This window comes from Hakea prostrata, unplaced genomic scaffold (genome assembly GCF_041222555.1).
Source record: "Hakea prostrata isolate BN-2017 unplaced genomic scaffold, UWA_Hpros_2 contig_87, whole genome shotgun sequence".
Taxonomy (NCBI): domain Eukaryota; kingdom Viridiplantae; phylum Streptophyta; class Magnoliopsida; order Proteales; family Proteaceae; genus Hakea; species Hakea prostrata.
The window spans coordinates 128,720-147,524 of record NW_028291206.1 but is presented as its reverse complement, the minus strand read 5'-3'; positions in this window follow the sequence as shown (position 1 = coordinate 147,524).

Below are 18,805 nucleotides of genomic sequence, written 5' to 3'. Positions count from 1 at the left end.
CCAAAAAAAAAAAAAAAGAACTTTTACCTCTCCTTTTCCCTTGATATTTTAAAATAATTAGATTGCCTTCTATTTTTATCTTTGTGGTTGATTAGACAATTTCTTTTCCTCTTTTATGTTTTTTTTTGCCCTTTTACTCTCTTTTGTAGAAGTATTTTATACTAACAAGGTGATGGAAGTTTTTTTTTTTTTTTGGTATAAAGGTGATGGAAGTAAATGGATAAGTATGGTATGAGAAACAAGAGTGTAATGGTAATTTTATATCTTTTAATTTAATTTGAGGATATTTAGATCATTTAACAATGAAAGGTAGTTGGATTTAAAAGTCTTAATTTCACTTGTGAGCCAAATGTAATTTTGAGCACTTAATTGACTCAACACGAATTTCCATCCATAATAAGTGATTCAAACTTAAATAACTCTCTTTTTAAATTTTTTTTATTATTGTTTATTTTAGATTTTTGGTAGTTTCTTGGATAAAATTTTCTTAAGAGATTTTACGGATATGTATATATGTATATATATATTAATTTTTTTTCTCTGTTGAAATAGATAAAGAATTATTTTCTTTGTATGGGTAGAAATACAGATAAAGAAAATGGATAAAAAAAACTATGATAGTACAGAACTGATCCAGTGGCATAGTAAGTTCAGTCGATCTACTAGAGAAAGTTGAAACTTTTTATCTGTCAGTGACTGTAGCTGAACAGTCAACGTAACTATCCAACCGTGGGAAACGAAGGGAGGTGAAAACAGAGGTAAGGAAGCAGAAAGAAATATCTTGAGTTTAACAGCTTTGAATTCTATACAACACGTTTGTTTCTCTTTTTTGTTCGATTCTTCGTCTTTAAAGGTTACTGATTGGCAGGGATTTCTCTGGCTCTTTCTCTTGTCTTCCATTTCTTGTACAGGGATGCCTATTGGAATCGACAAGCGCCTATGCCTAAACGCCCTCCAATTTTGCTTCTGTCGTGCGCCATTAATGCGCATGACAATCAAGCCAGCCGTCCGATCCGATCTAATCGGACGGCTGGCATCATCTTTTCATTAAAATAATGAAAATTCCATCAAAACCCATCATAAAGCCCACCTTTTTCTAGTTTGGTTCGGTCTACCGCAAACCCAGCGGTCTGTCTAGGTGGTTCGAGTGGGTTTGGTTAATACGTTTTGAAAATATAACACATAAACCCTATACGTATATACGAATTTAAAATCGTATATACCAGCGGTTCAAAACATTTTAAAAATACCAAAACCCTTGTTCTTCACTCCGCCCATTTCATTTTACGATTTTGGAGCTCTGAACCAAGTTGGAGAAGAAGAAGCTGGAGAAGGAGACGATCTTGCAGAGGAAGAAGACGTTCCGTTGATCGCATCTTGCAAAGGGAGAAGACGATCTTGCAGAGGGAGAAGACGATCTTGCAGAAGGAGACGATCTTGCAGAGCAGCTTTACGATCTTGCAGGAGATAATCTCTTGTTCTAGGTCAACCTCGAATCCTCTTGTTCTAGGCGATATCCTTCAAATTCAGGTATCCATCATCTCTCCCAATCTCTTTTGTCTATGCTATTACATTTGATAGAATTGGCTAACGTTTTCCCTGCATTTCCTTGTTTGAGATTGGATGGTTTGGTTCTAAATCTGATAATGGTTCTAAGTCATTCTATTTCTTCCATTGTAGAGTCCAGTATTTTGGGTTTTATAATGATTATTTGGTCCAGTATATGGGAAATAGAAATACTACCCCTCATCTCATGGTGTCAATACACACACAAATTATGGGTGGCCTCTTAGAATGCTTAACTTCAAAGATGGTACATGAAGTGCTTCTATTAGCCTATCTTTTTCTCTATATGAGTTTGCCACTTCTACAGCTCTCACATTAGTTATATGATTATGGTGGGAAAAGAAGAGCTGAATGGCCTCTGCTTTTCTTTTCTCTCAAATTTGTTTCAAGCTAATTTAAGATTAGATGCAAATCTCTTGCAGCGTATTAATCATATATCATTGCTGAAAGTTGTTGGTTTTGATACTCTTAATTGCGGGTTTGAATCTCACATGTATAATTGGTTATCACTTAATAACTTCTAATAGTTCGTTTCAAATAACACTATTCTTAGTGGGATAACCCTGAACAGACACTTCATTTTCAAATTTCAAAATCTTTTGAAATACACAAAACCACAACGAAACCTCTCATTTTTGCGTCTGAACCTATTCGATAAAGAAAGCTCTGAAAATTGAACGAGAGAAGAAGAAGAACAGCAAGCAGGAGGAGGTTGATCAATCTTTTGAAACACAAACACGATCGAAGCCTTGAGAACTTGGAGAAGCTCGCATCTGATCTGTCTGGCTGAGGAAGAAGAAGAAGCAGAGGAGAAGACGAGTTGACGGTGCTGCTATTTTGAATGGTCTGTATCAGGTTAGAGTTACAGTCCTTTTGTTTCACATCTATCAGGTTAGAGTTTCAATCCCGTACCCTAGAACAGAGATTTATTTCCACTTTATTTATGAGTTGCAGTTGGATTTTTTCTTTTTTGTTTCTTGTTTCTAGTGAGTTCCCTATGATCTATCACCCCTAAGTTGCTTAAAATTCCGGTTAATACTAGTTACAACTTGTTTGTTCCTTTTGTTTTTTTTGTTTTTTTATTTTTATTTTTTTTTTGTTTTTTTTTTTTAAAGTTTCGTTTCGATTTGAAATTTCTCCAGTTTCGACCGAAACTTAGTTGTCAATTCAGATGAAAGCTTCGCTGCTGTTACGTTACCCTTGAACATCGACCTAAATGAGCTGGTTGAATATGGTATTCCATTAATAGATTATTCCTTTTGATTTTGTTGTAACAGACTAAAAATTTTGCTAAGTAATATTGGCATGACTTGGTGAATGTTTAGTGACTGAAACATGATTGAAGATACTTCTATAGCTGGCATAAGCTAGTGAATCAATTCTATTTTGCCAAGTCCTTGGTTGGCTCATGAAAAGTCCAGCTTTTCCTCCCTTGCTGTGTTGTAGGTTTTTATGAAGTTGCTAATTACTGTGTATGTTTTCTATATATGGTGACATATTTTATAGTTCTTAGATCGAAGAGAACAATGTTTAGGTAGGGAACCTTGGATGTTCAAAATGTGGTATGGTTCTTGTAAAGATCATTGATTAGACTGCTGGTTATTTTGTTTTCCAAAATTTATTCCTAGAACTTTCCAATAAATGGCATTGCACCTAATAGTTATGCTATTCTGTTTTTGGATACTATTTTGTCGGGCGTTCTTTCCTTTCTTGTATATACTGATGGTAAAATTTTAATCAAGTTATGAGGCATTGACATTATGTTGGAAGCTTCTTTTTCTTTTGTTTTATTGTGTTGGTGAAGAACTGGTTTTTTTGTCAGTGGTATGTAATGATATTTGTGAACTATGAATGATTTTTTAAAATGTTCCAAGTTCCAAAGAGCATGGGGTGGTGCAGGCTTTGGTGGGTGATGTTTTAAATTGGTTGTGCCATCTATTAAAGAAATAAAGAGAATGCTTGGTAATGAAAGATACGTAGGAACCTGGCATATAGAAACTGAGCCAGACTTTGATTGTCCTCATGATAAACTAAAAACAAAAGCAAATAACACAACACGTGATCTTCTCGTTTGACATCAGGCCTCTTTTGCTCATCATCTTCTTGTGTTTGTTGATTCACTCTTTTAAAGGTTTTGTGGTGCAATAGAATAATGGGTTAAGAATAACCATGAGAGGGAAAAAAGATCTGAATGAAGATTGTGTTGGCCCCTTTTGTTGTATGGAGTTATGCTATTTTGGGTTTCCTTCTTAGTATGGCTGCAGGCTTCCCTGTTCTTGTGGCCGGTTTGTATGAGCTTATGGGAATTGATGTTGGAATGACAGCCTTGATTTAGTTAACCATTACTTTAATGATTACAGATTCTTTTTAACTTGGTAGTGTTAATGACAAAAGAAATTGTTAGTTCGACTTGGTATTATTGATGAAGTAAAATGCTGCCGATGATGGCTTTGCAGGTTGGATGTGCTTAGCCAACTTAAATTGTTTGAAAGTAGAGATTACCTTTTCAGTGTTAATTTTCTTCATCATATTAAATTCAGCATCATTGTTGTCCCTTCCGAATTCACCTGATCTTTTTAACTTTGTTACTCTCAATATCTTGATTTTGAAATGAAACACGACTTTGGTTCGTCTTCTCCTTTGCTTCTTCTTCTTCCTCAACCTGCTGCTTCTTGAGGTTCTCCAACTTCTTGAGGCTTCGATCGTTGTCAATATCTTGGGAGGACTGGAGAAGCTCGAGAAGCAATAGGTTGAGGCAGCAGAGAAGACAAACCAAAGTTGTGTTTCATTTCAAAATCAGAAGCCCCAACTTTCAGATTCAGCCGTCCGCCTCAGCAACAGCTCTAGGGCTTTGCTCTCGTCCGGTTATAGGTGCGAATTTATCCCAAACAAGTTCGATTTCCTTTGCTGTTTCAGTGCGAATTTTGCTTCTTCTTATTTTTTTTGTTCATTTGAACTTGTTCCCCTTCCGGCTGCTATGGTTTCTCGAAACAGCGAAGTGGTTCATTTTGTGTTTATGTTACTTTCTTAAGTTGTAGAGGTTCTTCTACGTTTTCTCAAGTATGATTCCAGTAATTGGTTTTTGTTCTAAACCTTCGTGTGGTTTCAGTAATTGGTTTTTGTTTTGATTTATTATAGTCCTATTGTGAGTTTGATATCAAACTCTACTGTTTTAAGATCAGATGTGATTCTCTTGTAGCATAATAATCATATATCATTGTTGAAAGTTGTTGGTTTTTGATACTCTTAATTGCCAATTTTGCTACTGTCATTCGCATGAGTGCAGTTGACAGTAGCAAAATTGCTTAATTGCGGGTTTGAATCCCACGTGAATAATTGGTAATAAATTTATAACTTCTAATAGTTTGATTGAAATAACCCTATTCTTGGTGGGATAACGTTATTAACTTTCAGATCAGTCCGTTGGATCAAACTCATATTTTGAAGTCTTGTACTACACAACTAAAGTGGCATCAGATCAACTAATGTATTCCCGATATAACACATTGTCCTTATGTCAAATCTGACCAGTCCTAGATCTTTCCTTATGTTATTCAATTTTTTTTAATTATTATTATTAGTATTTTTTATTTTTTATTAAGTTTGTTGCTGAACTGAAACTCCATCGGATCATACAATTTGGACAGTGTAGATTGGTTTGAAGTTTTACTATGTTATTCTTCTACTTTTGTCGCATTTAGTGTCTTTAAAATGTCATTTCTATTTGGGTCTTAAAGATGTTTGTTGTCATACTGTTTTTGTGTTTTGGACTTCCTTTATTATTTGCTTTTGATAGCTAATGATGCTGTGGATGTACTTTAGCCTAGGGTAAGATGAGTGATAGTGCAATAAATGTTTTATGACCTAGAAAATCTAGTTATGTACCTTTAGTAACATGTGGACTGCTGAAGAAGTGGATCATCAGTCTAAGAAACTCAAATGCTGATGTTGTTATGCAATTTGTGGATATTTTATCACTTCATTCGTGAATGTTTAGAACTTAAACTACTTCACTTCGATACTTTTTAAATTTGTTGCATGTTTTCTTGTTAATGGTTCGTATTTTAACTTGTTAGGGTTTGTAAATTTGAAGCATTTTGGTGTTAAGATTAGAGGGTTCTTTCCCTCTCTTTGTGATGTGTTGAGGGTGGGTGGATGCTTGGCACATGAGTGTGGAAATGTTTGTCTTTAATATGGCTTGTTGGGGCTAGCTTTCAATTCAGGCCAATGGTTGGCATCCAATTTTGAATAACTAATATGTGGACTGAATGTTTTTCATGGTTAGAATGCTTGTCTTCTCTCTTTAATGTTGTCTCATCCGTAGAATTATTATGTTTTGTTATACTTTAGTTTCATTGTAATAATATGTTGTTTAGCTAATATGTTTTGTGATCTATGCAACAAAAACTAGCATACGTCTGAAGATGGCTCCTAAGGCAAGCATTAAATGAAAGGCAAAAGCAAAAAAAGGCAAGGAAAAGCAACAAGAAGTCGACGTTTCAGGTTTAGTGGATGACGATGCCAGAGCCTCATTTGCTCTCATAAAAATGAGGCATATAGAAGAAGGTCGGGATGTAGACATGCATTCCTTTGAGAGTGGAGGTGTAGCACAACAGTTTAGATACATTGGGTGGGAAAACATGCTTCAGTTACCTCCCAAATGTTATTACCAACTGGTGAAAATATTTTATTCTAACTTGAGATTCAAGGGTGAGGAGGGAATGTTAACTGCCATCTCTAATGTTAAAGGGGTGGAGATTGTGTTGAATATTGGTGAGCTAAGTAGTAGGCTTGGACTCTCAACTGAAGGACGTTTACTTTTTTGGGAGCCTAGGAAAAAGTTTGATCACCTGATTGATGTGGGTGGCACCTATAGTGATATAATGGTTAAATACACGGGTGACACCCACGTGAAGTTGAAGAACCTGAGACCAATTCCTCATGCCATTGCGTACATAGTGCAACACAATATTATCACACGTAGAGGTCACAGTGAAGGGTTGAGTTCTTCTGAAGCCTATGTAACCCATTGCGTTCATTCAAGGACGCCGGTCAACCTGCCGTACATAATTCTTTGAATGATGAAGTATGCGAAAGAGGCCCACAATCGTGCTCTCCCATATGGTAGACTCCTTACCCGCATCTTTACTAGCTATTTTATTGATCCTGAGGGGGAGGATTGTGAAAGTGAGAAGAATAATAAGAAGAACGACGATGTTAAAATCCATGGAAGAAATTTTCCTTGTGAGGTGGCGGATGTAGGAGTGCAACCTACAGATGTAGGAGCACATGTTGGTGTTGATGCATACATCACTCGAGATGAATTTGTGGGTTTTTAGAAAGAATTATCACGAACCAGGGGTCATATGGGGAACATGCGTCGGCGCCTGAACCAAATCGCCAATAACCTGAACCTCCCACAAACTTTGGAGTCGGCACCACCTTCGTCAGAAGGTGAAAGATCTGCATCATAATCTGAATAGGTTGACTATTTTTGCTAAATTCAATTTGGATGTTATGTGAATGGGATTATTTGTTTGAATCCTTTGAACAATGCTTATTTAAGAGATAGTTAAAAACTTGTAAGCATCTTCATTCCTTTATATTTCTTATATTTTGTTATTTGATTATACTATGTGTGAGATACAATTAGAATATCAGCTATTGGTTTTCCTTTTGTTATTTGACTATACTATGTGTGAAATACATATTGAATACATGTTTGTTTTAGTTTTGCAAGAATAATTACCTACATTACTGCCTAAAGTGGCAGCAAAAGTTTTATTCTCACAAGAGCCATTGCTTAAAAGAGCTGATGATCCAAGGGCTTTGGTGAGGGAAGATGTTTAATGGATAGCAAAATAGTTAGTTCAGTACTTTGTCTCCTGAATTTGCTGATCGTTTCTAATTGATGTACTTGGTGGGAACTCATTGTTTATAATAACCAACATAATAACCACCATTTGTTAGCCAAATCTTATGTCAATCTCAACCATCAAGTTTGTCACAGATTAGGGTATTTAAGCTAGTTTGTCAGATATTAGGGTATTTAAGTTTATTTATAAAAGAAATGTAATTTTGTGTTTCGACTATGTGAAAAGTAGTTGTGATGTAGTTCATATCATTATTGTATTGGTCATTTGCTTGTGTCATTAACCAAACACCCTGAAGCTGAAAGTTTTGCTTCTGGGGTTGCACTTGTTTCTTTAATAGGTCCACATGCTACTTCAGACTGACTGGATTTTTCTATTCCTTACGTGTACTAACAATTCAGTACTGATTTCCTTATTTCTCTAGGATAGGTGGTGCATTTGATGGTGACAGAAAGATGGATGACTTGAAGCTCCTTTACAGACCTTATGTAGTAGAATCTTTGTCTTCTGGATAGAAACTCAGCCCTTGTGGTGCACTCTGTGCCCAGATATGAAGAGGCGTTGAATGAGCACCCCATGAAAGACACCACTGCTGATGCTTCTATCTGGGCATTTTCTTGTTAGCCCCAGAGTTGATGTAGGAGCCACTTTAATATGTTCAGGAAACCTTCTCACTGACTGATTATATTCTTTAATATCCCGGAAGTTACTGTAAATAAATTCTCTTACTTAATATACTCCCTCTTTCCATCCAACTTATTCCATCCAAATAGAAAAGAAAAATAGAATCATTATTTGTTTACTACTTTGGTTGGTTGCGTGGAATTCATCGAATACATCCACTTCTCATTATTGTAATTCCTATTGACCTCCAAATGGTAGGTTCCACTATGAGATCTTATTGGTGGAATTATTTTCATTCACACACAAGCTTCGATTCTTTATTGTTTTCATTTCTTTATTCATCTTCCTGATAAAACTAAATCCAACTATTTATCAGAGAAACTTTATTGTTGTAGCTACGTGAACTTGTAAGGATGTTGTCCAACGCAAAGCGCCTTGCTAGGCCTCCATATCTAATTAGTTGAATTCACATCACTATTAGGATTGCACCAATAGAAAGGGAGAGTAGAAGAATCAACCACAGATACATTGGAATAGTGACAAGTCTTAACCTAAGATTAAATGGAACCAACCCGGTTTGTTGAGTTTCTCTCCCCAAACATTAGGAGGAACTACATTTAAGGATGTTGGGGTTTGTTATAGGTTGAACTGGTGTTTGGAAATTCCTGTGCATGGATGTTACGAAACTGTAACAAAAAAAGCCGGTGACTACCTCATCTGATTTCAGAATAGTTCACCTTTCTTTTCTATTTTAATTGCAATAAAATTCTGTGGCGGGAACAATAATTGAATCTTTTGCGCAGAATGATTGACGTAGTTCTCTTTCAATGGAAATAAAGCATTATGGCAGTTGTGAAACCGACTCACGAATGCGGTGTCTTACTGTTTCAGACACATGAACGAGGAAATGGAAAAATTTTAAAACTTGGTAAAACGGAATGGTTCCGTTCTGAAGCCACTTGAAACGGAACCATTCCGTTTCATCAGGCTGATCACATTGATGAAACGGAACCATTCCGTTTCATCAGGCTGATCACATTGATGAAACGGGTTGGTTCCGTTTAAAAAAGTACGAACCCGTTTCGTCTCTATTATGACTATGATGAAATGGGTTGGTTCCGTTTAAAAAGGAAAGAACCCGTTTCGTCTCTGTGATCATTTTGATGAAACGGATTGGTTCCGTTTAAAAAGGAATGAACCCATTTCGTCTCTATTATCACATTGATGAAATGGGTTGGTTCCGTTTAAAAAGGAATGAACCAATTTCGTCTTTGTGATCACATTGATGAAACGGGTTGGTTCCGTTTAAAAAGGAATGAACCTGTTTCGTCTCTGTGATCATTTTGTTGAAACGGGTTGGTTCCTTTTATAAATGATGCATTCCGTTATACAAAGGTTGAAGCAGCAGAAGCATTTCGTGTTACGGCAGGCGTTCGATCGGACCTCTGATGAAGTAGCTTGAAGCAGCAGGCAGTAGGTTGAGTCGCAGGTTGTAGCGAACCATTCTATTGCTATCTTGAGTCGCAGTGGCTTTCTATCTTTCATTCTTAACCAAATCAAACAATACGAACCACAAAAAAAGGTCATATATCGCAATGGCGTTGGTCTTCTTCTTTTTGATTTAAACAGCGCTCTACGATCAAGAGGTAATAACCAACTCTTAAATAGTTGATTATATATAAGTTGAAGATGCTTACTTATAGGTATTATGCAATGTTGTTTTGGGGATTATTTCCTGATGATGTGCTTGAAACCCTGATCTTGTTGTTGATTAAAATGCATTGCTTTGGAATAAGTTGCTCGGTTTCTTTTAGTATTTCTTTTTTACCTTTTTTTGGGGCTGTGGAGGAGTTTAATTTTGTTGTTCTGTGTACTGCATAAAATTTATGCATTTGGGTATGTGTGGCTTAATGGTTCTCCTTTGAATTGGCCAAGAACCTGTAGAGATAATGGTTAGTTTGAATTTTTGGAGCTGCTCTTTTGAACGGTGACCTTGTATAATGATGTGTGGCTTTGAATTACAAGAGTGAATGCTTATAAGAGCTACTTGATAGCACACGCTTTTGCTATCAAGTAGGTAAATAATCATCACCTCCAATTTCACCTCTGTTCCCACATAGGAATACTCATTCATTCACACCCCATGAAAGGCACCATGTCAAACTTCTATGCATTTTATTGTTAACCCCTGAGTTGATCTAGGAGGCACACTATGTTCAGGAAACCTTGTCACTGATTGATTATATTCTTTTGTATCCCGAAAGTTAGTATAAATAAATTATCTTATTGAATATACTCCCTCTTTCCATCCAACTTATTCCATCGAAAAATAAAATATGAAAAGGCTTAAAACACATATATGTCTTCATTTTCCACTTCGAATGTGCACCCCCCAAGATAACTCATTTTGTACATAAATTTAATTTGGCAATTCATTTGGAACTGCTAGCACTACCATCCCTGATATTAAATGCAGACAACATGTCATACGAGCTAGAACTACCACCCCTGATAGTTCGGTTTCTTAGGTTAACAATCATATGAAATTCACAAAACTCCATCACTTGTAGCAGAAATTGGCATAACCTTAATCATTGAATGTCATGCATTAAATCGAAGCAACCAATCCAGTTATATACTCCAAACATATGCATAGGAAACATTTAAAATCAAACAAAACTGAATGTATTGAAGACAACTTCTGTTTCACAGGATAAAGCTACTTCTTGGGAGGGTCTTCGTAATCATCAAGGCGGAGGGTTGGTTCAACAAACTCACTCTCACTGTCATCTTTGGGAGTTTCCTTAACCAAGGAAGTATCCCTTTCAGAGGTATCTGCAGTACCCAGTTCTTCAACTTCATCAACATAGAGGACGGGATCGGGAGGGCTCAACGGTTCCTTGCAATTAACCCCCTTGGGCAAAGCTTTGTGAAGCTTCTCATATATCCTCCCGTCCAACATCCCAGATAACATCTTAGGGTTAGGAATATCAATTTGTTTCAGGACCTCAGTTAGAGCATCGTCAAGACCCATATGATATGAACTGAGGGAGAGTTGAGTCTGAAGTCTCTCGAATTGGGGAGTGCCAAAGTACGAAGTAATAATATGCTTTTGGACTAAGTCGGGAACATCGTTAGTAGTGACGGTAAGGTTCTGGTATTCAGTTACGAACGAAGCTGCTGAAGGATGGACTCCATATGGACTTTCCCGCTCGCAAAGTTCTCGTTCTCCTTTCGAGCCTCCTCCAGGTCTTTTTTTGGTTTGGGCAAGCTCTTCTGCAAGGGCTGAGTTTCTTGCTGACATCTCTCGAACTCTCTGCCTCTTTTCCTCATCTTGGTTCTTCATGCCCTGAACATGCTTCTTCATGTCACAAAGCTCAGCTTGAGTTCGTGCGAAAGCTTTCTCAGCTTCTCCAAGTTGATCAGTCCTTTCCTCAAATCGACTCAACAACTCTCCCATGAAATGCGCTCCGCCCGATAAGTACCTGAACCAAGTATCAAATATCAACTTACAAAATTTACCTGAAGACATACATAGTCGAAAAACGGAATTCGGAAGACAGAATTACCTAAAACAATGTGCCATAAATTTGTCGTCTGGAATGTTCTTCAGACGGTGACGATTTGACGGGACCCTTCCTTCAAGAACCCAAGATCGGGCAGCGTTGGAGTTCGTGATCATAGTATCAGTAGAAGTTAAGGTCCATCCAGGAACAAAGACTGTAGGGGCCAACTCAGAGTCCTCAGCGGTGCCCTCTGCAACCTGAGGCCTCTTTGAAGGGTTGGTAGAAGGGAACGAAGGGGACACTCCGTTTACACCACCAATGGGAGGACCCCCAATGGGACATGCAGCAGCACCTTTGTTGGACATCAGATTTTGAAAAACAGGACTAGCTTCTTTGGTGGTGGCATTCATAAGTGCCTTGCAGGCGAATGCCTCTTTTGTAGAACCAGTTTCAGCAGCCTGAAGATTGTTGATATCTAGTTTGTTGGCCACTACAAGAACAAACAAATAATATTAGAAGAAACATAGCAAAAGAAAATTGCCAGGGACAGAATGACGAAAGCGTTTGCAACAAATAGATATCTTTTGAATATAATCAGATTAGAAATTCCCATATAATTTCGGCTGAATCCCCCTCAACCTGAGTTATCCTCTCTAAGGCCGCTACTCCAGCCTAGACCTCATCAACAGGCTTATTAGGTTCATCTAGCTCCACATTCGTTTTATTCTCAAAGGTAGTCGGGAAGGACGGTTGGACTGGGGGCTTGCAGGAAAAACAAATGATGTGTCCACCCCTTGGTAGACAACGGCATAGTACCCGGGAGGATTATATGGCCCGAGCAGTCAACTGTGTCAGTTGGCCAACAGTTAACAGATAGGCAACCCCACTGAGATTGAAACGGAAGTTCAAACAATTGATGAAGAAGAGGAATAGTTGGCTTAACTCTAACATTGAACCAAAAACCAACCAACCCAATTTGAGAATGGGCTTTCGGCTTATTCTTTTCTTCGACGATTGCCTCCTTCGAAAGCAATTCAACATGTTGAAGGGGAGGCCAATGGTTCCTATTATCCGAACGCAACCCTCTTAAGCAATCTGAAACTGTTTGTCTTTCAAGATGCATAGGTTTAGGGAAAAGGGAAATACAATTAATGACACATTTCTATGAAACATGGTTTTCTGGTATTAGTAAAATAAAAAGTCGAGTGAATCTATTGTGTTCAACAATACCAAGCTGTATAACAGAGTTTGGAAACAAATGACTCGGTAAAAGATCAATACAGAATCTAATCTTCTACCTAATGGAAAGCTATAACATTAAGTAATATAAGAGAGAATTTGCAAGAATTTCGTAGCAAAACAGTTAAGCAAGTAATAAAATACAACTGATTAAACAGAAATATTAAATGATACTTTGACAGACTCCAAAACCAAAAGCTTCCCACTCAGTCAAAACTAAACCGCGTATGGCTCGATTCCAAGCTTACTCTAATCTTTGTCTTCCTCTTATTCTTCAAGATCAGAGCGTCTTCTGAAATTAGGGTAAATGACAATATGAGCACTAGTCATGGGAATAATGTAAACCAGTAGAGTTGTACATCAAACTCACAATAGGAGACTCACCTATTAATCATGTTCAGTATAGAATTACTTAAACCACACGGAGGTTCACAACAAGAAACCGAGTCCTATCATACAAGTAGATTTGAAATATCACAGTTAGTTATAAAGCTTCAGTAAATCCCTTGTCGGAGAACAGTTGGGTTTCATGGCAGGAAAGATATCAGACCAAACGGAACTCATATGATGAGAATGGAACTGCAAAAACTAACTTTATAATCAACAGAGGAAAGAGAAAATAAGATGTATGGAGAGTATTCGTGTATGCCAAGCCATTTCTCCCCCCCCCCACCCTACCCCCCAAAAAATTAATTATTAGAAAACCCTGTTTGCCAACCATTAGTGGTACCCAATACTTAATAAGAAGTGATAATAGAACAAAACGGGTTCCAAATGCTATAGAATCTATCCACATGCCAGATTAAGTTAGTCTTCCAAATACCAAACTAGGGCTTTTTCTTCTGCAATCGTAATGTATCACTTCCATTACACCAAACTTCATCATACAAGGAGTGGTACAGATTGAAGCGCTACTCGTAGTATTCGATTAGCAGATCCAAACTAATTGGTTTGAAAGAACAAACGTAGTCTTTGTTGGTACGATTCAAGTTGAAACCATAGCAGAAAACTCAACAAAACAAAGAACGCAACGCTCATGAAGAGTAAAAGTAGAACCAAATATACGTTTACGTGCATTAATAGAGTATGAACGCAGTATGAACGCCAGTGTAGAATACCTCAATATCACAGAGTTGAAGAAGCGATCACTGTAACTTGAAGCTTCTTCTCTTCTTCTCCGTCGGATCTTCAACCAAACGCTGGGTATAAAACGAAAGTTTTCAACTCTACAGAGTTTGTGTTTTGGGACATGAAGATCTGCAACCAATTTCAAAGCTTCTTCTTGTGTTCAAGCTTCTGCTCTTCTTAAAACACCAAATGGATTGCTTCGTCTTCTCCTGTCTAACCTTGTTTTTAATTTGGGGCTTATGATTTGAAATTTAAACATGTTGTGTTCCCTTATTAACGCAGCTGATATTCATTTTGAAAACGTATTTCTATGTATTTTTTTTTTTAAAACGTATTTGTATGTCTCTGTGTGACTATGACTATACGGGTTGGTTCTGTTTAAAAAGGAACGAACCCGTTTGGTCTCTGTGATCACAGAGATGAAATGGGTTGGTTCCGTTTAAAAAAGGAACGAACCCGTTTGGTCTCTATGATCATAGAGATGAAACGGGTTGGTTCCGTTTAAAAAGGAACGAACCCGTTTGGTCTCTGTGATCACAGAGATGAAACGGGTTGGTTCCGTTTAAAAAGGAACAAACCCCTTTGGTCTCTGTGATCACAGAGATGAAACGGGTTGGTTTCGTTTAAAAAGGAACGAACCCATTTGGTCTCTGTGATCACACAGATGAAACGGGTTGGTTCCGTTTAAAAAGGAACGAACCCGTTTGGTCTCTGTGATCACACAGATGAAATGGGTTGGTTCCGTTTAAAAAGGAACGAACCCGTTTCGTCTCTGTAATCAGTCAGATGAAACGGGTTGGTTCCATTAAAAAAGGAATGAACCCATTTCTTCTCTGTGATCAGTCAGATGAAACTGGTTGGTTCCATTTAAAAGGAACCATTCCCTTATACCTGTTATCACATTGATGTTTGTACATTAATACATACCAAATCTTCATATCTTATGGTAAATTTGGGTAAATTGGAATAACCACTTTATATACCAAGTCTTTCTTTCATGAGACTGTTATGGACAATAGATATGACAAATTAACAATTGAATGTCTAAAATATCATATATTATAGGTTAAATTGTTTTGACAAGTACTTACAACCCTCCAAACATATGCACAGGAATGTTCAGTCTTTCACATAGATACACATTTGTTTAAATAAAATATCAGTAATACCCAACCACTTTGAACGTAGGGCATTTACATGTTTATTGAATAAAGTACCTAACAAGAAAGTAAAAAAAGCCAAACACATAAGAACAAAAATACATGATACAACATTGTGATCGGTCCAACACAGATTGAGTGTGCACTTAATGAGTATGGTCTCGCCTTGCAGCAACCAAATTCAACGGATTGTGTAGTGGCTCGTCATATATTTTGGGCAATTTCACCTCATGTCCTCTACTATTCACACTATCATTAAACGTTGAAGCTCTAGAATGTACGTATGTTGCTGCTTCACTGCCACACATCTGATCTACCCAAATAAAAGAATGTGGATGCTTTACACCATTTGGGCACCTATAAAATCTCCGACAAAAATGGATTTTTTGTTGTGTTTGAAGTCGACAGAAACATCCTCCCTTGTCCGCAGTAACATAATGGATACTGGGTGCCTCCATACTTGTAGATGACCCGTCTTCACAATAGCATCCACCCATTCCGGATAAATGATCACACAACTGCACCAAATTCACATCTCCACAAGCACATTAGTGAGTCAAATATGGAGATCTAAAATTCAAACCCCTTTCTTAAGACAAAGTCTTATGATCAAGTATGTCAAAATAAAACAAAACAATTATGTGTCTTCAACAGTACAAACTGGGAAAGATCATCGAAAGTCTTTAACCAATATCCTTCAATGATACATATATTGTCCCTCATTGTTTGATACAAACTAGTACGACTATCCATATACAAAATAAAGGGGAATAAAAAATGTTTCAATATGATAACCCATGTATGACCGCAATCTGAAATTGAGAGACTCGTGCTACACCCTTAGACGTCAGCAAGATGTAATGAATTTTGGGAGGAAGGTACATGCTGTATAATCCAACAACAAAATAGATGCCAAGAATAAGTTTGAAATTTAGATAAATGAGCAATACAAACAAGAGATTATCACTTAATGCATTTACCTTAGTTGAAGAATGATCAGTAGTTACACCAAGTTGTACTGAATTTTGTGAGGATGGTACGTGCTTTATAATCCAACAACACATAGGTAAGATTAATTGTGCAATGAGATAAAATAAATGAACAATACAAAAGGAAGACATTGAAATTAATTTACCTGAGTTGACCATGTGTTATAGCCCTCAAACATTGACAAATAATCAGACTCTGGCAATGTTACTTGAATGGAGCCCTGTCCTTCCACTAGGTTGACAGACCTCTTCTTTTTAGTTTTTTCATGCCAGGGCTTGATTCTTTTTCCTGATCCCCTTTTGTGAGACTCTTTTGGTTTTAACTGTAAATTTTGGTAGGCTTCACCATTTTTTTTGGAGGGATGGTCAGTATGATGCTCAGCGTCTACATCTTCGAGATCGTTGACAATCCCATTTAGATGCTTACGTAGTATGTTATAACCAACTCCCGTTTCACATGCTTGGTTAATGACTTTAAAAAATGACGGAGTAATTAGCCTACTTCGCTGTAAGCAACGTAATTGTCCATCAACTTCAAACCTTGCCTCCCCTTCTCTTCGTGTCCCGTCAATTAGGTGCACATCTTGGGCTAATTTTCTCCATCTAGGCAAAAAATATTTTATCAGAATACACATGAGTTGGAGATAATTGAACACTCTTAAGATATGGGCACAACAGATCCCAACACCCTCAAATTTCTTACAACTACATATTAGGCTTTCTTCTACCGTATTACGCAATACTCTGTATGCCTTCCCTGTAAAGGAACCAGTCGCATCTGCCTTCATAATCACATATTCAACATACATATTTGTGACATTCTGGCTGTTGATAGCGTGAGTATCCACCAACTCAAACTCCTTCAAAAACTCTTTGAATATAGTTGGAGTATATAACTGGTAAGCTTGAATCAACATAGGTTTCAATGAATGTGCACCCCTAAGAACTTCATTTCGTGCATCAAATTCCTTTTTCAATTCATTTGCATGTTTTGCCTCCACAACATCCTTGAAATGTCTCATAAACCTTAGAAGATCAAGTTTGCGTCCAAGACATTGTTTCAAATCAGTATTCAAACTTTCAGCCAACTGTGTGCTCCTCACACCTAGTGTGAAACAGTTCTTCATGTAGCAACCTACCCATTTCCCCCTTATTTCATATGCTCTATCTAGCCAACCAGTGTTTAGAACCCCATGATTTTCTCTTAAATTGCTCCATGCATATTCAAATTCGTCAACTTCTGTATAATTGTATATGAATTTGTTCAAAATTTTGAAGAATTGTGACTTGTCACTCATCAAATATCCATGGTGTTTTTTTTGCATTTTGCAATAGATGCCAAGTGCACAATGCATGAAGTGTATTAGGTGCAACCTCAACTAGTGCCCTTGCCATTGCAGCATCCTGGTAAGTGAAAATTGTCTTTGGCTTCTTTTCACCATTAACTCCAAAGAAAATTTGAAATAACCATACAAATGACTCAGTTGTCTCATCATAAAGCAAAGCAGCTCCAAATACGACCAGAGTCCTATGATGATTAAATCCCACAAACACACCCAACAGTCTATTTTCTTTGTTTTTGCAAAACTTAGTATCAAACACAACTACATCACCAAATAGTTGATAATCACATTGCATCTGTGGATCAGCCCAAAATATATTTGTCAACTTATCCTCACTATCCATCTGTACAGAATACACAAATGCATGGTTTAAATTTCGTTGATTGTCTAAATAAAGCATCAAGCTCCCGGCATCCCCATATGCCAAATCACGCTGCCGTCTGCTATTCAAATAGTTTTGCAAATCTTTCTTTGTGAAGCCTAGATTTTCATTTCCCCCTGCTTGCAAACCCATCAAATTATATGTCAATCTTGTTCCCATTCCAGTTTTGTCTACCATTTCTATTTCTGTGGCTTGGGTAGTTGATATCGCACGCTGGGAGCGCAACAAATGTGCAGCTTCTTCAATATGAAGAACATGGTTGTGGTCATAAAAAAATTTGTCAACTACTAATCGTGCATCATGATCTGTTTTTACAATCATCCTTACTAAACAACCAGTTCTAGTCTCAAGACGATGTAGTTTGACATCCACTTCTCTTTCTCTTCGGTATCCTTCTTTAGTACACACGAAACACCGTTGCACGATGACAGTCTTATCTGTCGTGCTCCTGTGTAAATAACTCTTCCGAATGCTGAACCCACTCATACGCCCATACTTATTATAACAGTCATACGCTTCATCAAATGATTTAAATTCCATGCCTATTCGAGGTGTCACATTGTCATCCATGTTTCATGAAACTTTGAGAGTTCAGCACAAAGACACATTTATAAAAGTTATGAATGGTACGAAGACTAAAGATTAATCAACAACAAAGATGAAGACTTAAGGTACATTATGAGATGACAACACTTTAACACAAACTTCCCGTTGCATCAAACTCATATGTAATCAAATCGATGAGACAACGGACCCAAACTTGCATCCTATCACAAATGGATCTAATGAACTCAATAACCACAACTTATAAAGTACATATGGACCCAAAACTAGGAAACTATAGAAGTCATTCGCTTTCATATCTAATGTCTACAATACATATGGAAATGAATGTGAATTTAAAATGTCAAATTATATAATATAAGAGATTTCCTTTACCATGGTAGCTCAGCTACAATATAACCATTCAAGCATGTTGTAGTAGTATACAAAAT